Source organism: Lepisma saccharinum, chromosome 19 (assembly GCF_977018435.1).
Source record: "Lepisma saccharinum chromosome 19, izLepSacc3.1, whole genome shotgun sequence".
Lineage (NCBI taxonomy): Eukaryota > Metazoa > Arthropoda > Insecta > Zygentoma > Lepismatidae > Lepisma > Lepisma saccharinum.
The window spans coordinates 20,393,902-20,416,274 of NC_139247.1; positions in this window are offsets into that span (position 1 = coordinate 20,393,902).

Consider the following 22,373-nt stretch of genomic DNA (forward strand, 5'->3'; position numbering starts at 1 on the left):
TATATGAGGGTGTGGTAGAAAATGTGGTATTTTTTTGAAGGCCCGATCGAATGACAGATTGAACCGATGTTTCAAATTTGTGTTATGCACAGAGACTAATCGGAACAGAAATATAGGAGGGCATTGTAAAAATGTGGTATCTTTTGAGGGGCTGACCGAATAACGGTTTAAACCGTTGTTTCAAATCCGTTTCACACAGAGGCTAAATGTAACAGAAATATACGAGGACATGGTAGAAAATGTGGTACTTTCTAGAGTTATTAAATGTGTAAGTTTTGTCCAAGTAATAAATAGAGCTGTGTTTACATACAAAAGCAATGTTATTATTATTGTGTTGCACTATACTATAAATATTGTAAGGAATAATGCTGATTTAGAAGACGCTTTTAATTTTGGAGTTCTTATTTCGTCGAATAAAATGTAGCATAATACTGATGGATCCCGCTGTACATGGTGTTTTTAAAATGAAAATAGCTATTGGTCACTCCCTTTTTGGTCTCTGCAGAAATTGAAGAACGAACGTTATCATAAATTGCAACCCGAAATGGGGGCTTTTGTATATTGTATCAAGAAAAATATGGTTTCAGAAAAAGAAGTGCCCAATTTAGTGAACTATTTTTTTGAGTGACTGATTGAACTGATGTTTGAAATCTGTTTTATGCAGCGTGGATGAACCGTTTTATGCACCGAAGCTGATCGATACAGAAATATACGTGGTTATGCACCGAGGGTAATCGGTACAGAAATATACGAAGGCATTGCTGAAAATGCGGAATCCTCTTAAGGGCTGATCGATTGACTGAACTGATGTTTGTAATCCGTTTTATGCACCAAGTTTAATCGATATCCTAATTGAAGCCTGTAGGCCCTATCCCATTGCTATTATTATACAACCTGATTTCTACCATGGCCTCGTATATTTCTGTCCCGATCAGCCTAATTGCATAAAGTGAATTCTGTCCCGATTAACCTATCCGTGCATAAAGCGGAATCCACTTCGATACTTTCTGCTCGCGAATAACCCCAGTTTATAAAGTTGTTTCTGTCCTGATTAACCTACCTGTGCATAAAGCAGACTTTAAACATCGGTTCAATCCGCATAGATACATTCTGCTCCCGATTAACCATACATTCTACTTCCGATTAGGCTCAGTGCATAAAGTTAATTCACTCTCTTTATTTACTATACAAAATACACACATGTTTTGATAAAAGAGGTACCGGATTCGAAACCCTCCAGACAGCGAATTCGATAGAGGTTGAATTTATGAAGCTCTTATTTGGTCAAATAAAATACTGCATAATACTAATGGATCCCACTGTACATGGTGTACGGATGTTGGTAGTATGAACATAATACTTATGGATGCCACGGTACATGGTTTTATACATACAAATTAATGTTATTTTGTAGAACTATACTTACAAAATTCTCTCCGTCCATCGTTGTACTAGAACTGCTGTACCGTTAAAGATGTTGAGGAAGAATAAAAATTTTGCAGTGATGGTCAAAACATATTCAAATATATCACTTCTGTATAGGATAACGGAGCGGATGCAACGTGTTTGTAGCATTCCTGAGATGACCACAACGTCCTCTTTGGAGACCGCATGAAAGAGATAACTTGATTCACACAACTTCCGTGTTACACGGTACCCAGAATATCCAGCACGAATACAACCTTCTAAATGAATATAATGCTAAACTGCACTTATTTCATTGTAAAAACATAAGGGAAACGGGAATTGTTTATAAACATACGAGGGTATAATAGAAAAGGTGGTACCTTCTCGGGGCCCGATCGATTGATCAAATGGCGGATTGAACCGATATTGCAAATCCGTTTTATGCACTACGGCTAATCGAAACATAAATATATGAGGGTGTGGTAGAAAATGTGGTATTTTTTTGAAGGCCCGATCGAATGACAGATTGAACCGATGTTTCAAATTTGTGTTATGCACAGAGACTAATCGGAACAGAAATATAGGAGGGCATTGTAAAAATGTGGTATCTTTTGAGGGGCTGACCGAATAACGGTTTAAACCGTTGTTTCAAATCCGTTTCACACAGAGGCTAAATGTAACAGAAATATACGAGGACATGGTAGAAAATGTGGTACTTTCTAGAGTTATTAAATGTGTAAGTTTTGTCCAAGTAATAAATAGAGCTGTGTTTACATACAAAAGCAATGTTATTATTATTGTGTTGCACTATACTATAAATATTGTAAGGAATAATGCTGATTTAGAAGACGCTTTTAATTTTGGAGTTCTTATTTCGTCGAATAAAATGTAGCATAATACTGATGGATCCCGCTGTACATGGTGTTTTTAAAATGAAAATAGCTATTGGTCACTCCCTTTTTGGTCTCTGCAGAAATTGAAGAACGAACGTTATCATAAATTGCAACCCGAAATGGGGGCTTTTGTATATTGTATCAAGAAAAATATGGTTTCAGAAAAAGAAGTGCCCAATTTAGTGAACTATTTTTTTGAGTGACTGATTGAACTGATGTTTGAAATCTGTTTTATGCAGCGTGGATGAACCGTTTTATGCACCGAAGCTGATCGATACAGAAATATACGTGGTTATGCACCGAGGGTAATCGGTACAGAAATATACGAAGGCATTGCTGAAAATGCGGAATCCTCTTAAGGGCTGATCGATTGACTGAACTGATGTTTGTAATCCGTTTTATGCACCAAGTTTAATCGATATCCTAATTGAAGCCTGTAGGCCCTATCCCATTGCTATTATTATACAACCTGATTTCTACCATGGCCTCGTATATTTCTGTCCCGATCAGCCTAATTGCATAAAGTGAATTCTGTCCCGATTAACCTATCCGTGCATAAAGCGGAATCCACTTCGATACTTTCTGCTCGCGAATAACCCCAGTTTATAAAGTTGTTTCTGTCCTGATTAACCTACCTGTGCATAAAGCAGACTTTAAACATCGGTTCAATCCGCATATATACATTCTGCTCCCGATTAACCATACATTCTACTTCCGATTAGCCTCAGTGCATAAAGTTAATTCACTCTCTTTATTTACTATACAAAATACACACATTCACACACCGAACATTTCAATATTTTATTCAATGCTTCTAAGGGAATAATATTGTGTAGGGGAACTATGGATAAAATCCGCACCCTAATTTCCGCTGGCACCTTCTCCATTCTTCCGGCTGCAACTGTTCAATTTTCTGATGCCTATGCATCTGTAGCAGAATGTGACAATGAACATAGTGTGAAGCAACTTATGTTTTTATGGAGACTCTGAGAGGAAGTTTTTGCTATCTCAGGCATGCAGACCCAACAAGAAAGTTGCATCCGTTCGGTTAATGACGCAACCCTACACGTATCTAATATGTGCATATGTTCCGACCATCACTGCAGAGAGTTTTTATTCTTCTTTAACGTCTTTATCAGTACAGTGCAAAGATGGAGGGAAAGAATTTGCTACGTATAGTGCAACGCAATAATAATAGCATTGCTTTTGTATGTAAACACAGCTCTATTTATTACTTCGACACGATGTACACATTTACTCTATTTACAATACATACTACCAATATTTGTTTTCATTTTAAGAACACCATGTACAGTGGGCTCCATAAGTATTTTGCTGTATTTTATTCGACGGAATAAGAACTTCAAAATTCTGAAAAACTTACACATTTTTCTCAATTTACAATACATATTACCCATATTTGTTTTCATTTTAAGAACACCATGTACAGCGGGCTTCATAAATATTTTGCTGTATTTTCTTCGACGAAATAAGAACTTCAAAATTCACAAACACTTACACATTTTACTTAATTTACAATACATAATACCCATATTTGTTTTCATTTTAAAAACACCGTGTACAGTGCGCTCCATACGTTTTATGGAGCAAATCCAAACTAGGGGAGCAAAGTGACAAAACTGGGGGCAGGGACAGTTTACTTTTCCCTCGCAGGTGCGTTTTAGCATACTGCGGGGCCACAAATGATAAAAAGTGGATAGACGAACCAAATTCTTAACGACAAATGCGAAGGTACATATTGCGCTCTATGTATGTTTTCTACAAAATCACCGACTACTGACGCATTTCTTTTCCTTTCAATAATGAAGCTGAATATCTTGACCAATGTGTCCACCTTCACTTCATGCATATTTAGGGTGATTGGAACCGGGGTCTATTTTTGGCTCGATTGCTGCTTAATTTCAGTTTTATGCACATATAGGGTAATTGGGACAGGACCCCGGGGATATCCAGAATTGGATGTGTTATGGGCAATTCGAGATCATATTTGGAATATTTGGTACACCAAGTGGACGTCATCTAGACAATATACTTCCGTTAGACATTTTTGTACGTACTTCGGTTATAGTGTGGATACAAAAAATACATTTTAGACTACATTTGAATCTTATCTGGACACGATTTAGATATGAATAAAACTTGTTCTTTTTAACATTTTCTGGGTGTTCTATTTTTGGCTCGATTGCTGCTTAATTTCTCTGGGTGTTCTATTTTGGGCTCGACTGCTGCTTAATTTCAGTTTTATGCACATATAGGGTAATTGGGACAGGACCCTGGGGATATCCAGTATTGGATATGTTATGGGCAATTCGAGATCATATTTGGAATATTTTGTACACCAAGTGGACGTTATGTAGACAATATACTTCCGTTAGACATTTTTGTACGTACTTTGGTTATAGTGTGGATACAAAAAAATACATTTTAGACTACATTTGAATCTTATCTGGACACGATTTAGATATGAATAAAACTTGTTCTTTTTTAACATTTTCTGGGTGTTATTGGAATGTACAAAAGATGTTTCCTGTTTGGAACATATTATGGAAATTTCCGTAGCATTGTGTGGATATAACAGGGACTCTTTAAACATTTATTATAACCCTATTAGGACACCTTTTATATATCAAATAGCTGTATACTTAACTGAATTGCATAATTCTTACTAAATCGTGTGTGCACAAGAATTTACTCTCCATTTGTAAGAAACATATATGGAACTACAGGAATATCATTTGGATTATATTTAGAAGAATTTTGAACACATCACATTCAAACTTAGCGGTGTTTAATATCCATACACCTCTCAATATCACATAACATTTTCAAAACTCTCCGCCGCCACACATTATTTTAAATCCAACCAATAACACCCTTACCCTTCTCCAATATTTTTGGTATACCCCTGAACTTTAACTCCTTTCCGAAAATGTAGTATGTTCCTTAATACTTACTTCCACTACTATATAATAATATTGCCAGCAATTCCCTCATTTGTGAACACCCCTCACATAATCTTTTCTTGTTGCGCCCCCATTTATTCATTTTATCTTCTATCCCAAAATTTATATAATCGTAATGGTAAATATTCATCCAATTCTTTTTATTCTGAGTGTTACATAACCGATTCGAGATTCCTCAAAATAATTCATATTTTTGAATATATTATTTTCCTCTTTTATCGAACTCCATCTTCACCTATTCCTCTTTTTATCCTCCTTATTTTCAACAGACATCACATTTCTTACCTAGAACAAACAAACAAACATTTCACCACACAAGAAACGTTCCCAGATCCTATTATCTTTTATCCCTTCTATTTGTACCTTCTATTTTCCGACATCATGTTTTCAGTTAAACATATTTCAAACAGGCACAATTCCTAGACGATTACGCCCTACAATATTCATAGTATAGTGCAACGCAATAATAATAACATTACTTTTGTATGTAAACACCGCCCTATTTATTACTTGGACACGACTTACACATTTAACTCTATTTACAATACATACTACCAATATTTGTTTTCATTTTAAGAATACCATGTACAGCGGGCTCCATAAGTATTTTGTTGTATTTTATTCGACGAAATAAGAGCTTCAAAATTCAGAAAAACTTACACATTTTAATCAATTTACAATACATACTACCCATATTTGTTCTCATTTTAAGAACACCATGTACAGCGGGCTCAATAAGTATTTTGCTGTATTTTATTCGACGAAATAAGAGCTTCAAAATTCAGAAAAAACTTACACATTTTAATCAATTTACAATACATACTACCCATATTTGATTTTAAGAACACCATGTACAGCGGGCTCCATAAGTATTAAGCTGTATTTTATTCGACGAAATAAGAGTTTCAAAATTCAGAAAAAACTTACACATTTTACTCAATTTATAATACATACTACCAATATTTGTTTTCATTTTAAGAACACCATGTATAGTGGGTTCCATAAGTATTATACTGTATTTTATCCGGCGAAATAAGAGCTTGAAAATTCAAAACATTTTACAGAGCCCTCGTATATTTCTGTATCGATCACCCTCGGTGCATAAACGGATTACAAACATTAGTTCAATCAATCGATCAGCCCCTAAGAGGATTCCACATTTTCTACCATACCGTCGTATATTTCTGTACCGATTACCCTCGGTGCATAAACGGATTTCAAACAGTTGAAAATAAAGAAAGTAGGAAACCACCGGTCCTAGAACAATGAAACCTAGTTCACCGGAAAGAGGAGTTCACTCCGAGTCTTACAAGCTATCAACCATTCTCCTAGCTCAATTAATAGTGGAGATACAGCGATTTTATATACCATACCCTCGTATATTTCTGTATCGATCAGCTTCGGTGCATAAAACGGTTCATCCTCGCTGCATAAAACAGGTTTCAAACATCAGTTCAATCCGTCACTCAATCACTACATAGGACAACTTATACCAAGCCCCGTATATTTCTGTTTCGATCACCCTTGCTGCATAAAACGGATTACAAACATCAGTTCAATCAATCGATCAGCCCTTAAGAGGATTCCACATTTTTTACCATGCCGTCGTATATATCTGTACCAATTACCCCCGGTGCAGAAACGAATTTCAAACACTAGTTCAATCCGTAGGACATTTCACATTTTACGTTATATTCATTTAAGATGCATCCCTCGTTCCTCGTTGAAGAAGTTGAGTCGACACGGAACAAGGAACTCCTGCGACAATCATCAAGTAACTCCTGCAAACACCTTCAAGGAACTGTTGTGCCTCACACAAAAACGCCATGATCTCATATCCAGACTCTTAACGAATGACGGGTTCAACTGGTATTCGAAATCCGTTTTATGCACCGAGGCTGATCTGTTCAGAAATATACGAGGGCATGTTATAAAGTGTCCGATCTATCGGGTGCCGGATTGAACTGATGTTGAAAATCCGTTTTATGCACTGAGCTCTCCACTAATAAGGGTGCATATTATAATATCGGTTATATAATTTGCGGAAAAAAGTATGTTCTATAAATATATATAAGTATGTAATATATACTTCTTGACCCTTGGCCTTGGAATGGAGCCAAGGGTTGCAGACTGTTAATAGACAAGATCAAATGGTGTTTGTTACGAACGGCTTTGGTGTGATGTCTTTATCCGTGTGGTGATAGGTTTTCCCTGGTGTTAATGGATGAGAGCAGATGGTGTGTGAGTGTATAGCTACAATTCTTAGAATTAGTGAGTGATATGTGTGGCGTGTTTGTTGGGGATGAGGTGGGTGGAATGGTAATGTGCCTGGTGATTAAGAAGAGGTTATGACATCATCATACTGTTAAAGAAAAGGAGAATAAAAGTCTGCTAGCATATAATGGAGAAAGACCTGCAAAAAGAGAAAAAGGACAGAGAGCGTCTAGATGTAAAGAAAATAAATAGAGTAAAAAGAGTTGGTTTCACGGAGGGGGTGACTGTCCATAGTGTACCAGGGCAGGAAGAAGATATGAGAGGCACGTGGGCGTTGGACGCTTTGCTGGAACGGATGCGAGCAGTGTGTATATCCGGACAGGTTTTTTCAACTTTTCAAATTTACCTACAACAACGAGCTGACAATAAACATCACCCACGATTACTATGTAATATTATACAATAATTGTCATCTCAGCTCGTTTTGGCAGTGGGGGACGCCATCTTGGCCGCCATCTTGGTTTTTGTTATTTTTACCGTAGACCACCGTCCATATACTCTATGGAAAGGTCTTGACGTACAGATTCCGAATATACAATTGCCTTTCACTCTAGTTCAATTAGGGCCGGCTGGACAGCCCTTTAAAGTTTTCCGGACAGGTTTTTCAACTTTTCAAATTTACCTACAACAACGAGCTGACAATAAACATCACCCACGATTACTATGTAATATTATACAATTAATTGTCATCTCAGCTCGTTATGGCAATGGGGCCGCCATCTTGACCGCCATCTTGGTTTTTGTTATTTTTACCGTAGACCACCGTCCATATACTCTATGGAAAGGTCTTGACGTACAGATTCCGAATCTACAATTGCCTTTCACTCTAGTTCAATTAGGGCCGGCTGGACAGCCCTTTAAAGTTTTCCGGACAGGTTTTTCAACTTTTCAAATTTACCTACAACAACGAGCTGACAATAAAAATAAGAGTTTCAAAATTCAGAAAAAACTTACACATTTTAATCAATTTACAATACATACTACCCATATTTGTTCTCATTTTAAGAACACCATGTACAGCGGACTCCATCAGTATTATGCTACATTTTATTCGAAGAAATAAGAACTCCAAAAGCGCTGAAAAGCGTTTTAATTCTTACATTTTGACTACAGGACGAAAACTGGGGAATTTCCCAGAATGACTCATCAACGCCATCTCTCCTCAAACACCGGATACACGTACCCAATTCCGAGAATTTCAGACTCATCAACGCCATCTGTTTTAGAACACCGGAAACACGTACTCCAATTTATATATGACGTCACACGCCAAAATAGCGTAACAAAAACAAAATGGCGTCACAGAAATTAAAACATTTCATAATAATAATAATAATAATCCGAGAATTTCAGATTCATCAACGCCATCTGTTTCCAAACACCGGAAACACGTACTCCGATTTATATATGACGTCACACATCAAAATAACATAACAAAAACAGAATGGCGTCACAGAAATTAAAACAATTCATAATATTAATAATAATAATAATAATAATAATCCGAGAATTTCAGACTCATCAACGCCATCTGTTTTCTAACACCGGAAACACGTACTCCGATTTATATATGACGTCACACACCAAAATAACATAACACAACCAAAATGGCGTCACAGAAATTAAAACAATTCATAATAATAATAATACTGATATTTATATTAATAATAATTTAATAATATAATCTGGTCACGTGACTTCCATTTTGTGACGTCACAAACAGTCACGCGACTCCCACAAAAACACATATTCTGACTCATCAACGCCATCTGTTTTCAGACACCGGAAACACGTACTCCAATTACCAGAAAACCAACCGTCACCGCGTCGCCTACTTTTCCTCCTCCCAACCCAGACTTTCTGACTCACCAACGCCATCTGTTTTCAGACACCGGAAACACGTACTCCAATTACGAGAAAACCCACCGTCACCGCGTCGAATACTTTTCCTCCTTCCCAACCCAGACTTTCTGACTCATCAACGCCATCTGTTTTCAGACCCCGAAAACACGTACTCCAATTCCGAGAAAACCAACCGTCACCGCGTACTTTTCCTCCTCCCCATCCCCAGACTTTCTGACTCATCAACGCCATCTGTTTTCAGGCACCGGAAACTCCCGCGGGAAAAACCCGAATTCCCTCCTCCAACCAATCAAAACGCTCCTTACAAAATAAGCCCCGCCCATTTATGACGTCATGACAAATCAAATTCATCCTTACAAAATAAGCCCCGCCCCTTTTATGACGTAAAAAAACCTGCTGCGTCATCAATTGATCTTTGATCGATCTTTTCCAATCAATTGATTTATCGGACTGAAAAGGGGTGCATTACTACTACGAATGTTTGTGCTTACAGTTGCCATGCATCGCCAATATCTACACTAAACTAAGAGTTCCAGTGTATTTCTATTTTACACCCATTTTCTACCTATCGGGTTAATCGCCACATATACGCCGAATTTGCATAAATTTCATATAGTCTGAATCTCTGGTTCATTCCGCGTACAACGGTATATCACTCATCTCTCTAGGGCAATTAGCCTCCTATCTACACTCATTTAATTGAAACTCTACATTTTACTCAAAATCGGCTCGGGACCAAGGGGGTTACATGTGAAAATGGCCTTGGGAATCAAAAGGTTAATGTAAGAAATGGTGGAAAAGTTAACAATGTTTCTCAGTTTTCCTTGTTCAACAAATGTAAAAGAAAAATCATGCTAAAACGCTTTAGCAAGTCAGTTTAAATACAGATGTCTGAGAGATATGTGCAATCAAACCATGGCCAGTATTAATGGAAGGACTATTATGCCAACTCATTTTATACAGGCACACTTTGTGCTTGGAGGAAGTGGGTGGTCAGACGAGGCACTTTCTGCATCTCCCAAATAAAAAAAAATTCAAGATTACATTCTGAGCTCCCAGCAGCCACTTACGGTTAACAACTTTTTACTTTAGTAGAAATTTTAGACTAAATATTTGGTCAAAATTGCCGGTTTTTCCCTCAATTTTGCAAAAAAATATTTCTTGCTTGCTTCGATTGTAATATAAACGTTTCTACACGTCACATTATTTTGAACGAATTGGCGACCTACTCAATTAAAATGTTCCCTACATAACTATTTCTATTTTGTTTATTTTATATTTTTTTGTTTGGTCTATTTCGTGATTGAATCGAGACAATGAGGTGGAATGATAAAATTATGAAGGTACAAACACGATGTCCATGACTCTATATTATCGCGTTTATTCCTTAGATTTAGCTAAACTTCGCGGAAAATTGTGAAAAATATTAATGCAATCTTTCAAACCAGAATTTTGGTAATTGTTTGACACCCTCAACATTGACCCATGTTAGCAATTGGATCTCCGACGCTGTGCTTTTTGCTTTAGTGCGAGGGGACGTCAAGGGAGGGGAGGGGGTTGGTGACGCCGTTCTTGGCTGATTCAAGGGTTGCCGCTTGAAAGTACGGAAAGAAGGGAGACAGACTATGCCATTCCTGTTTTCTCTGCTTTCAGGGCATATGGCCTGAGAGCGAATGATTGTCTACAGTCGGGTTAAACATTATGGAGACTCGAGTTTGAACTCCAATTAAAAATTAACCAGTAGAGCTACATATTTAAATTTCGTCACGATTGGACCACAAGTTTTTTAATTACAGAATGTCGAAATGAGCATAGTTTGAAAAACACATAAAAAGCTGCATTTTTTGTTCTCGTCTCACACATAAAGATCGATATTTAAGATTTATTGGGGATCGAAGGCACTTAATACCGAGAAAGACTTGATTCAGTTAACATGCATTTATTATTATTATTATTAGACGTATAACATATAGCGAATACATTACATTCAGTTAGGGAAGTTGTACAGTGAATATTGTTTAATATTTGTGCATTCATAGAGCCGTAGGTTGAGAATTCTACGCCAAAGAGAACAACACAATTCGACACACCCTTTACACACCATTAAACTTTTGCTTCTGTCGAAAGTATAATTTTAGAACATATATACTCAATATGAAGGAGAGCTCTCATTGTGAACCGACCGAGGAAATTTACTTCACTCAATTTGGGGTTAAAACGGACAATTTTGACTGGTTTGTTAGCGTAAAAAAATATGTATCTGAAGTTATCCAATATTTGAAGGCATAGAAAACATTTCCAGGTCCCTAGCCTCCCCCTTCCCTGCATTGAGGGAGCTGCTGCTGTGCAACTGGTCACCGCTGAAACCAACTTTCTTCTATTTTATGTCTTATATTTGTACAGTTATAACCCTACCAAATGATCCCCTGTTTAAAAGGGAAGTGGGGGGAGGGGTGATGGACAGCGAGATTCATTTGTGGAGTTTATGGACAATACGAAGTTTTGTCGTCTTCCAGGCCAGTGTTGTTTAGAAGTCATTTGTATTTCATAGTTATTTTACGTCGCTTTTCTTCCACTTTTGACTATTCACAACGATGGATCATGATTATGTTAAATGGATGAAGATACACTCACAAAACAGTCTCGTCCAGGCTGACGGGACTCGAACTCGGAGTGTACGGTCACTCAACGCAGTCTTCCACAGTGTCGAACCTTTAGAAGTGGGGGAATTAATCTTTTCACACCATATTTCTCGAGAAATTACGTTACGACTATGCGTCAATTAGTGATTGAAAATATCATTATATTTTAACTGACATTAAAAGTGTTGTTGAAAAGCTGTTATTTATTTCTATAAAAATATGTTTCAAAGTATGGATATTTGTGTAAGAATAGAATTTAATCGGTTGGTTTTTAGAACTACAATTATATAGTTTAAAACTTTGTTGAAGAGTTTTATTCATTTTCTAAGATTAATTCATATTAATATGATAGTTTTGGAGGTTAAGGCTTTCATTTTATACCTAAAATTCCCAATCGGTTGTTCGGTGTAGCCATAGGGTAGAAAACACAACACTGAGAGGCGCATAATATGTTGACGGTAGTGACTTGCAACAACTCTTTAGTTCTTTACCTGAATATCCAGGAAAAGTAACTTGTTGATCTAAAATAATTCACTTATTCTACACATGCTTATGTAGTTTATTTATTTATATTAATATCGTTAGAATAAAATACAAAATTTACTTAAACGTTTTCCTTCTAAATGCTTTGAATTCAAAGCTTTATTCTTCCATAGCATTTGAATTTCAGAGGGAAGCAAGCATGAGAGGAATGCTTGGCGCCTCGAAGTCCGGACAAGAGGCCGCGAAGAGTAGGGATGAGCAAGGGAAAGTAACAATTATACCAATACAAAATTAGATTACAGCAGTAAAAATTAGTTGCATTTTGTTACTTCCAGTTTGCAAATGCAGCAGTAGGCAAGTTGTCATCGTGAATATTGTACACATTGTTGTATGCAATAAAAATCGAGGATTGAAAGAAAAGTTGTAAGAAATCCGAGGACAATATCAGAATGTCATAGAATACGGCCGACAGCAGTGACAAGAGAGCGGAGAACTTGGTGCAATGCTACGTGCACACGAAGCGAAAATTGGTTGCTAAGAGCCCTAAATCTCCTCTCCTCACCTAACAACGTAGAATTGTCATTAGAACCAGTGGCGGCGATTGGGTTCCAAAACTGGGGCGGGGGAGGGGGGCAAGGAGAGTTTACTTTGGTGCATAAGATTTAGCATAGTGTGAGGGCAAAAGTGGTATAAATATGGGGACAACAGCCTCCCTCACCCCCCCTAATCGTCGCCACTGTTTAGAATTCTAATTGTAAAAATTAAACATGCTAGTTGCTTAGGAGAGTTAAGTTTAGTGCTGTCAGAATATTTTATGATCCTGTGATCCCGAGTGGCTGTCTCTTGATATATTACAGTTTCCTAGATACAGTGTGTTACTTCGTAACATTGTATATCTGACAACTATAATACAATAAAATGTTCAATACATCCAAATGTCAACCTCTCTTCCACGTAGTACAACCTCGACTGCATTGTGCAGAAGAAGGAGGTTCTAGCGCTTGGATTCACAATCAGTATAATCCTCTGTGGGGTTTGCGTTATATGTTTGTCCCTTCATCCATTTCTAACATTCATTTGCATCCTCGCAATTAGCCAGAAATGGTAGAAATAAACTAAATCAACTAACAATAAAATATTCAACGTACAAACACAACTGCATAAAATATATGTGACGCTTCGAAAGACGAAACTTTGAATTTATTATCCCTTCCCATGCCTTGGATTGCCTCGAATGTAAATATTCCTTACGTTGCTTAACTAAAATTATCCCCTAGGATAGTGAAATGGTAAACATTAATGAAGCGACAGAAAAATGCAACGTATAGCCTTTAACGTTAATCTGAATTGCTTTTCTTCGGTTAATCGTTAATGAGCATTAATGGTGGAATGCAGAAATAAATGAAAGAACGAACACAATGGTATATCTGTGCCTTATTCAGGATTCTAAATTAGGGCTTCTGGCTTCGTTGCTACTCCTTCATGCAGACCGGAAGGTAAAAAAAATGAATACAATACAGTTGATTTGATTTGAATACTATTATTTAGCGTCGCTTTTCTTTCCCTTTTGTCCAGACGAAACGATGGGATGAGTAATGATACGATGAAATTGATGAAGAGCGCCCACGAAGGAACACCCAAGTAGCGTCGTAATGCGCTGTGCTAACCTTTCCGCCACGAAGGTCAGCTGCAATAGATTGATCGATTGATTTGCTTTATTTTACTTCGCTTTTTGTGCCACTTTTGGCTAATTTGCGAAAATGGGGATGAGTGATGATATGATGAAATTGATGAATGGGCACTCACAAGCATCCACGCTCAGGCCGGGATTCCAACCCGGTACCCCTGGTGACGTGGCGCGATGTGCGAACCACTCCGCCATGAGGGCCGGCAGCTGCAGTAGAGTCGAATTTACTGAATGAGAACATATACGCATTGATTGATTGATCGATTGATTTGGTGTTTTAATTCCACTTTATGCACAGTTACGCTAATCGGGACTGGACCCACAGTTTAAAGTGGGTTCCGAACCACTATATGGCTCCACCGCATATACCGTTTTAAGGGGAAGTTTAAATACATAGCTTTCATTTTTTACTATCCCTTCAACGGAGCGTGCTGTTGACAATATCACCCGCAGTACGGCCGTGATCGAGAATGTGTGGAGCCATATCTTCTGCTTGAAAGGTAGCACCGTAAGCTGCACAAGAAAGAACTTTACCTTTTGTAGCACTCGCCCACACACATTTTAATGGCATAACCTCTGCCTAGGGCTTCTCTGTTCCCCTAAGTACACTTGTTTGTGTAACTTCGTAAATATTGTCTCAATAAAGCCACACTAAGGAAATGAACACGCTTCCTTTTACTAAAACTGAATTTTTTGTTGGCCCTTTATTTTATTACATAATTTATTTTAATCTCAATCAAATAAACATCTACATATTATTCACGTTTAGAAACGGGAAGAGTATTTATATAGTTTTTTTTTACCTTGTCATTTTAAAATTAATGGAATTAATATTTTCTTTATGATTGTAGATGGTAAGTACATGTGTAGTTTCTAGGCATTATTTATCATAAAGGAATAAAATCAATGTTTTCTGCTCGAGGTTTTCCCCTTTCCCTAAAGTTGACTGTTGGGGAATATTAGCAAAGATATCCTTATTTCATTGTCCTCTCTGTTGTTTTATGTAAGTAAGAATGTGCATTAAGAATGATACGCATATAATAATTCGAATATCCCTGCGTAAGAATTTGTATGTTATCTATTTATGTGCGAACTTGTTTCACAGTTGTCGGTGTCTTATATTTCTTGATAGAATCAATGATTTTATCATTGATCCGATAGCCAAATTTTGAAATTTTATGTCCTAAAGCAATTATCTCAGTGTAGCCGAAGTGACATTTTTCTATTGCAAGTTTCAATCCCGCGGTCTGTAAACATTGTAACATTTTCTCCAGAGTTACGAGCATTTCTTCAAAGGTATTTCCGAAGCAAAATAAATCGTCCACATAATGGGCAAAGTCCTGAACAAGAAGACTGTCTTAAAATGAAAGGGATCTCCCATTGAAGATTAAGCACAGTCTACTATTAGATTAAAAATTATAGATGCTCGAATTTGAGCTTCAATTAAAAATTAAGCAGCAGACCTACATAAAAACAAGTTACATCAACAGCTTATTCAATTCTGCATTAATCTATGGTAATCAATTTTTTCAAATATACCTTTGATTTTTAGCATCATACAAAAAAGTTGCTGTTCCTTTGTGTTTCTAACATTTGAAAAGTTAATTTTATTTAAAATATTGCAACAAACTGCTCCACACCGGGGACAGTTGCAACGGACTGTTTGCGAATTTCCTGAGCTCCTACCCTGATCATCTTCGTGCTGTGAAAGAAGCAAATGGCAGACATACTAACTTTTAATTTTGTTTTTGTGGCCGCAGTTGTCGTGGGTAGCATTTGGTGTTTCCGTGATTGTTTGATTGTTGTTGCTTTTTACTGTGGACCCCTGGCAAGGGGTTATTTCCCACCCTGTATTTGTCTTGTGTAGTATCGGTGGTGTGTATGTATGTGTCTTGTGTTGTAGTTGTGCTGTCTAGTATGTTTGTGTAGTAGTTGTGCTGTCTAGTAGGTTTGTTTTGCGTAGTAGTTGTGCTGTCTAATTTGTTTGTGTTTCTCTTGTGTAGTAGTTGTGGTGTGTTTGTGTTTATATTGTGTTATAGTTGTGAAGTGTTTGTGTGTGTCTTGTGTAGTAGTTGTGCTGTCTAATGTGTTTGTGTTTGTCTTGTGTAGTAGTTCCTCCATTCATATTGGGGGTTAGGCGTAGAGCTGACAACTCTGCACTGTAAAAAGCCGTGTCAAGATTCAGCAATATAAGGCCATGGATGTTCCCAAGGTAAAATATTCCGGAGGTAAAATAGTCCCCTGTTCGGATCTCCGGGTGGGGACTACTTTGGGAGGTCCCTGGACTAAGGATAAGATCTACGTTAGGAATAAGAATAATATTAAATTAGGCACCTGGAATGTTCTGAGCCTTTACCGGCCTGGGGCATTTCAGTGTACAGTTAATGAGATAGTTAAGTATAAATTAGATGTAGTAGCTGTCCAGGAAGTTAGGTGGCCAGGAGAAGGGAATTGTAAAACTAAAAATTATACTTTTTCTATGGTGGTACTGAAAATCATAATTTTGGAAAAGGTTTTTTCATAAATAATAGAATTATCTCGGCTCTTAAAACAATAGAATTTATTAATGATAGGATATCATATGCAATTTTACAGGGTAGGTGGTGTAAAATTATTTTAAAAAACATACATGCACCAACGGAAGATAAAGATGATAATACTAAAGATGATTTTTATACAGAGTTAGAACAGGTCTTTGATAAATTTTCTCAGTATGATATGAAAATTCTGTTAGGTGACTGTAATGCACAGATTGGGAAAGAAGAGACATTTAAACCCACGATTGGTAAAGAAAGTCTTCATGAATTAAGTAATGATAATGGTATAAGATTGATTACTTTTGCAACCTCAAAGAATTTAAAGTACCACTTTTAAACATAAAGATATCCATAAATATACCTGGTCTTCTCCAGATGGTAAAACTCATAATCAGATAGATCATATTCTCATTGATAAGAGAAAGCATACTAGTATAATTGACGTTCGTACACATAGAGGTGCTGACTGTGCCAGTGACCATTATTTAGTAATTGCTAAATTAAGAGAAAGACTCTCAGTGATAAATCATAAGCAACAAAATCTAAAAGTTCTAAAATTTGATACAGGAAAGTTTACTGATGAAAGAATTAAGAAAGATTACCAAATTAAACTGTCAAATAGATTTGATGTTTTGCAGGATTTAAATGATGATGAAAATATAAATGAAACAGACGTAAATAAGAATTGGGAGCACATACGTAATGCAATAGAATCAGCAGCTAAAGAAAGTATAGGATACCATAAACCGAGAAAAAGTAAGCCATGGTTTGATAATGAATGTCATAATCTAATAGAAATAAGAAATCAGGCTAGACTTAGGTGGTTAAATAACTCTGATGATACAAATCTAAACAATTATAATAGAATAAAGCGAGAACTTAACCGCACGTTTAGAAGTAAAAAAAGAGATTACTTGAAAAGCAAAATTAACGTAATTGAAACAAACAGCAAAAATAAAAATATCAGAGATTTATATAAAGGTGTAAATGAGTTTAGAAAGGGGTGGCAACCTAAAGTAAACTTGATAAAAGATAAAGACGGTGATTTTCTAGCTGACCCAAGCGATATTCTAAATAGATGGAAGAACTACTTTAATGACCTTTTAAATGTCCATGTAGGAGATAAATCAGAAGTGCATGAAGTACACACAGCAGAACCACCTTTAGTCCCAGAACCTAACTTGACTGAAGTTAAAGATGCTATTAAAAGGCTAAAGAATAACAAAGCACCTGGCATTGATTTAATACCAGCTGAGTTAATTAAATATGGTGGAAATTCATTTATTTGTCAAATTCATAAATTAATTTGTTTAATATGGAATAAAGAAGAAATCCCTCAACAGTGGAAAGAATCCATAATTGTTCCTGTGTTTGAAAAAGGTGATAAAATGAACTGCAATAATTACCGTGGAATTTCTCTACTCTCAACAACATATAAAATATTATCTAACATTCTTTTAACAAGACTAACCCCATATGCTAATGAAATTATAGGTGATTATCAATGTGGATTTAAACGCAACAGATCAACTACAGATCAAATTTTTCACATCAGACAGACACTTGAATAAAAGTGGGAATATAATCAAAATGTCCATCAGCTATTCATTGATTTAAAAAAAGCATATGATTCGGTCAAAAGAGATAAATTATATAATATATTAATAGAGTTTGGAATACCTAAGAAGCTTGTTAGTATGTAAAAATATGCACCAGTGAAACAGAAAGTAAAATTCGTGTGGGTATTAATATGTCCGACAAATTTACAATTCATGATGGGTTAAAACAAGGAGACGCATTATCTCCATTGCTCTTTAATTTTGCCTTAGAATATACTGTTAGGAAAGTAAACGAAACTAAAGAAGGACTAAAATTAAATAGTGTGACTCAGTTGTTAGCATATGCAGATGATGTAGACTTACTGGGGGATGATGTGAATACAATTAATAATAATGCTAAAATATTTTTCAAAACTGCTAAAGAGATAGGTTTGGAAGTTAACAAAGAGAAAACTAAATATATGCTTACAGGCCGAAACCAAGTGTTAGGTAATAATCAAAATCTAATTATTGATAACAACTCGTTTGAAACAGTTTCCAAATTCAAATACTTAGGAGTAATATCAACAAATGAAAATTATATTAAAGAGGAAATAAAAAGTAGGCTTAATTCAGGAAATGCATGTTACTTCTCTCTTCATAAACTTTTGTCTTCTCGTTTAATATCTAAGAATATAAAAGTTAAAATATACAAAACCGTAATTTTGCCTGTAGTATATATGGGTGTGAAACTTGGTCCCTTACATTGAAAGAGGAACATAAATTGAGAGTATTTGAAAATAGGATCCTTAGGAAAATATTTGGACCTAAAAGGGATGAGGAGACAGGTGAGTGGAGAAGGTTACATAATTTAGAACTACATAATTTGTATTCATGTCCAGACATTATTAGAATAATTAAATCAAGAAGACTTAGGTGGGCAGGCCATGTGGCACGAATGGGAGAGGAAAGAGGAGTTTTCAGGATTCTTGTTGGGAAACCTGATGGTAAGAGACCAGTAGGAAGGCCAAGACGAAGATGGAGGGACAACGTCGAGATGTACCTAAGGGAAATCGGTAGGGATGGAAAAGAGTATATAGATCTTGCTCAAGATAGGGACAGATGGAAGGCCTGTGTTGCTGCAGCCATGAAACTTCGGGTTTAAGAAGGCTAGAGAGTTAGTTAGTTAGTTAGTCTATTTATATTTTCTCTTGAATACACGCACATAAACAACACGACAACAAGAGCAGGACACAAAATGTAACTTAAATGGAATTCTATCAACTTCAACATATGAAATAATGGGTTTCCTACTTTGTGAAGCTGATACGCAATTTAGAGATAGATGAACGAGATAACAGGCAGTTTAGCAAGTCGCGTTGATCCTTTTCTGCAAGAGGCGAGCGTACTTGTGTTCCCCCGCGACGTTGTCAGGTGTGGAGCTTATCAACTTTTCAAGTCGCACTTTAAGCAGAGAGGGCGGGAAGTGAAGACGACAAAAAGTGTGGCAACGTAGCAAAAAAACTCATGCACGGCGCAGTGGCCGCAGAGGTGGATCGCATAAAGCAACAGTGTTTCCAAACACGGTCCTTAGAAAAAGAACTACATTGAAGTTAAGGACTCAGACCAAGCACTTAGCTTTTAGACGTATGAACACTTGTCTCCGTCTCTACAATGTGGATTCTGTGTTCGAATCCTGTACGAGTTTAGGGAGCTTCCTGACCAAAGTGAGAAGCGAAGCATATAACTTGGAAACAAACACTCAAAAGTATATGTGACGTATCGAAGTGACATGACAAGGTGCACATGTCGAGTCGCATTGCGTCGTTCTAATCTGGTGGCGTCTTCTGGTATGCTTGCTTATATTCTTAAGAGGTGCGTGTTGCTTGTTACTTCGGTATGAACCCCTTCCTTTGTACACACTGTTATTCTTAATATGAGCGTTTATATATATGAAATATTCGATAAAATATAAATGAAATATTCGAACCAATACTATTTTGCTATATTTTACTTCGTTTTTTGTGCCTCTTTTGGCTAATTTGCGAAGATGGGGATGACTGATGACATGATGAAATTGATGAATAAACACTCACAAACATCTATGCCCAGGCTAGGATTCGAACCCGGGACCCGTGCGTCGTTTTCGAACCAATGCGACACGACAAACATCATGAATCGCTTACGTGTTTCTCGCAATGAGCGTTGCCGTGTTTCTCCCGTCTGGGGTCGTGCCCACGCGTTGAATGGTTTCTTACGGACAGACTTCAAACCGAAGCTACAGGGAACAAGTATCACACAACGGCAGCAAGTGACAATTAAGGTTCACATCGAAGTGACAAGTGACAAGACGACACACGGGCCACTTTAGTCTATCAGAAAGCATTAAAATGCGAAAGCCCGAACACCAGACCGATGCGACATAATTCACGATATTTAGAAAACTGCCCATTCTGTGCAACACGGAAGCAATAAGCGAGACGTGCAACTTGTCACATTGCTTTGTTTCGAAATGTTGAATTCATTAGTGTTGCAATTGTCTCAAAGCGATACGTGTCACTTGTCGCCTTCCACTTCGGTCTGAAAGTTCCATGGATGTTATGCATCATGTCGTCTTGGTCTGTTGTTGGCGGATATGAGGAGACTTGCATATAGACCAAGGTACTTGTGTCACTTGTCACTTCGATATAACCCCCCCACACACACCCCTATTGCCCCGTCGGTTGTCACTTTTGAACAGAAATCTTCATTCTTATTTCTTTAAAAAATATATTATTACTTCGTTATCAATTCATTTTTCTTCAGCATGGCCGAAACAAGTAACGAGATGTTACCAATAAAGTTTGAAAACTCTGCTATTTGTTTCTTGGCAATGGAAGAAAATGTGCTTTAGAAATGCATTTATAGTGCATTTACTAGTGTTATATTAAAACCAACTAATAATGTATTATGGATACATAAAAAAGTCACATTTGGAGGAAGAAATTACCTTGTAGAGTATTGTTTGAGTATAGGAATAAAGTATAATAGAAGAACAGATTTGGTTCCAAAGTTTTAAGTTGGCAATTTTGACAGCTCGGGAGCAACAGGTCGGCCAGGCGAGCGGGGAAACCCCGCGGCCGCCGAACGAACCTTTCCTTCCCCTTCAACCCCCTGCGATGTTCGGTACCAATACATGCGAAATAGATCCAAGATTTTACACACCCACACTTCACGGTACCAAGAGATGCGATTAAACACCACAGTTTTACACAGCCTTGAAGGTACCAGCTTTCACCAGCAGGTGGCAGACTGTAACACAGCCACATAAACACTAATCCAACAAATATGAACTTTTTGGTACCTTCGAAATACATCGCGTACAGGTTGCAAGGGCTCTCAGGAGTCTCGAAATGGCCTTTTCCTTATTGGGACCGGCAAAAAGTCCCAACAATTTTTTTGGTCTCATTAAGAAAGGTGTTTAAAGATACGCCGGTCCTAAGAAGAATATATCTGCGTACCCACACACACACACACACACACACACACACACACACACACACACACACACAGACACACACCCCCACACATACAGAGGGAGGGGGTAGGAACACAAAATTCTTCCACAAGCTGCCCAGATCATGCCTGACAAGAATCCAACAGAAGGCTTTCCGGAAACAAGTTTACGTGCGCATTGGGTAGTGATGGCCTTTTCTGCAACTGCCTTCCTCCGCTTTCTTATCTAATTCAGGAGTAATGCAGTGTTTCCAACTACATTCCAATCTAACTAAGAGGAGGGAGACCTTTTTTAAAGTTCGGCAGTGTACTATGTTGATATGTACGTAGTTGCGATATTGGACAGATATAATCAGTACTCACTTTCAGAGTGATTTGGTAAATCATTTTGGAGGGATATATGCCCCCATCAATAATGGCTGAAAGAATGTGCTCTAGTTTAGTAACAAATGACATGTTCACTTAATTATACTTACTTTGGTGAAAAAGTACCAAATGTGTCACTAACAGGCGATGTGATTTAGATAGAACACGGATATGCTGATGGAACCTTCAAGATTATAAGGTCAA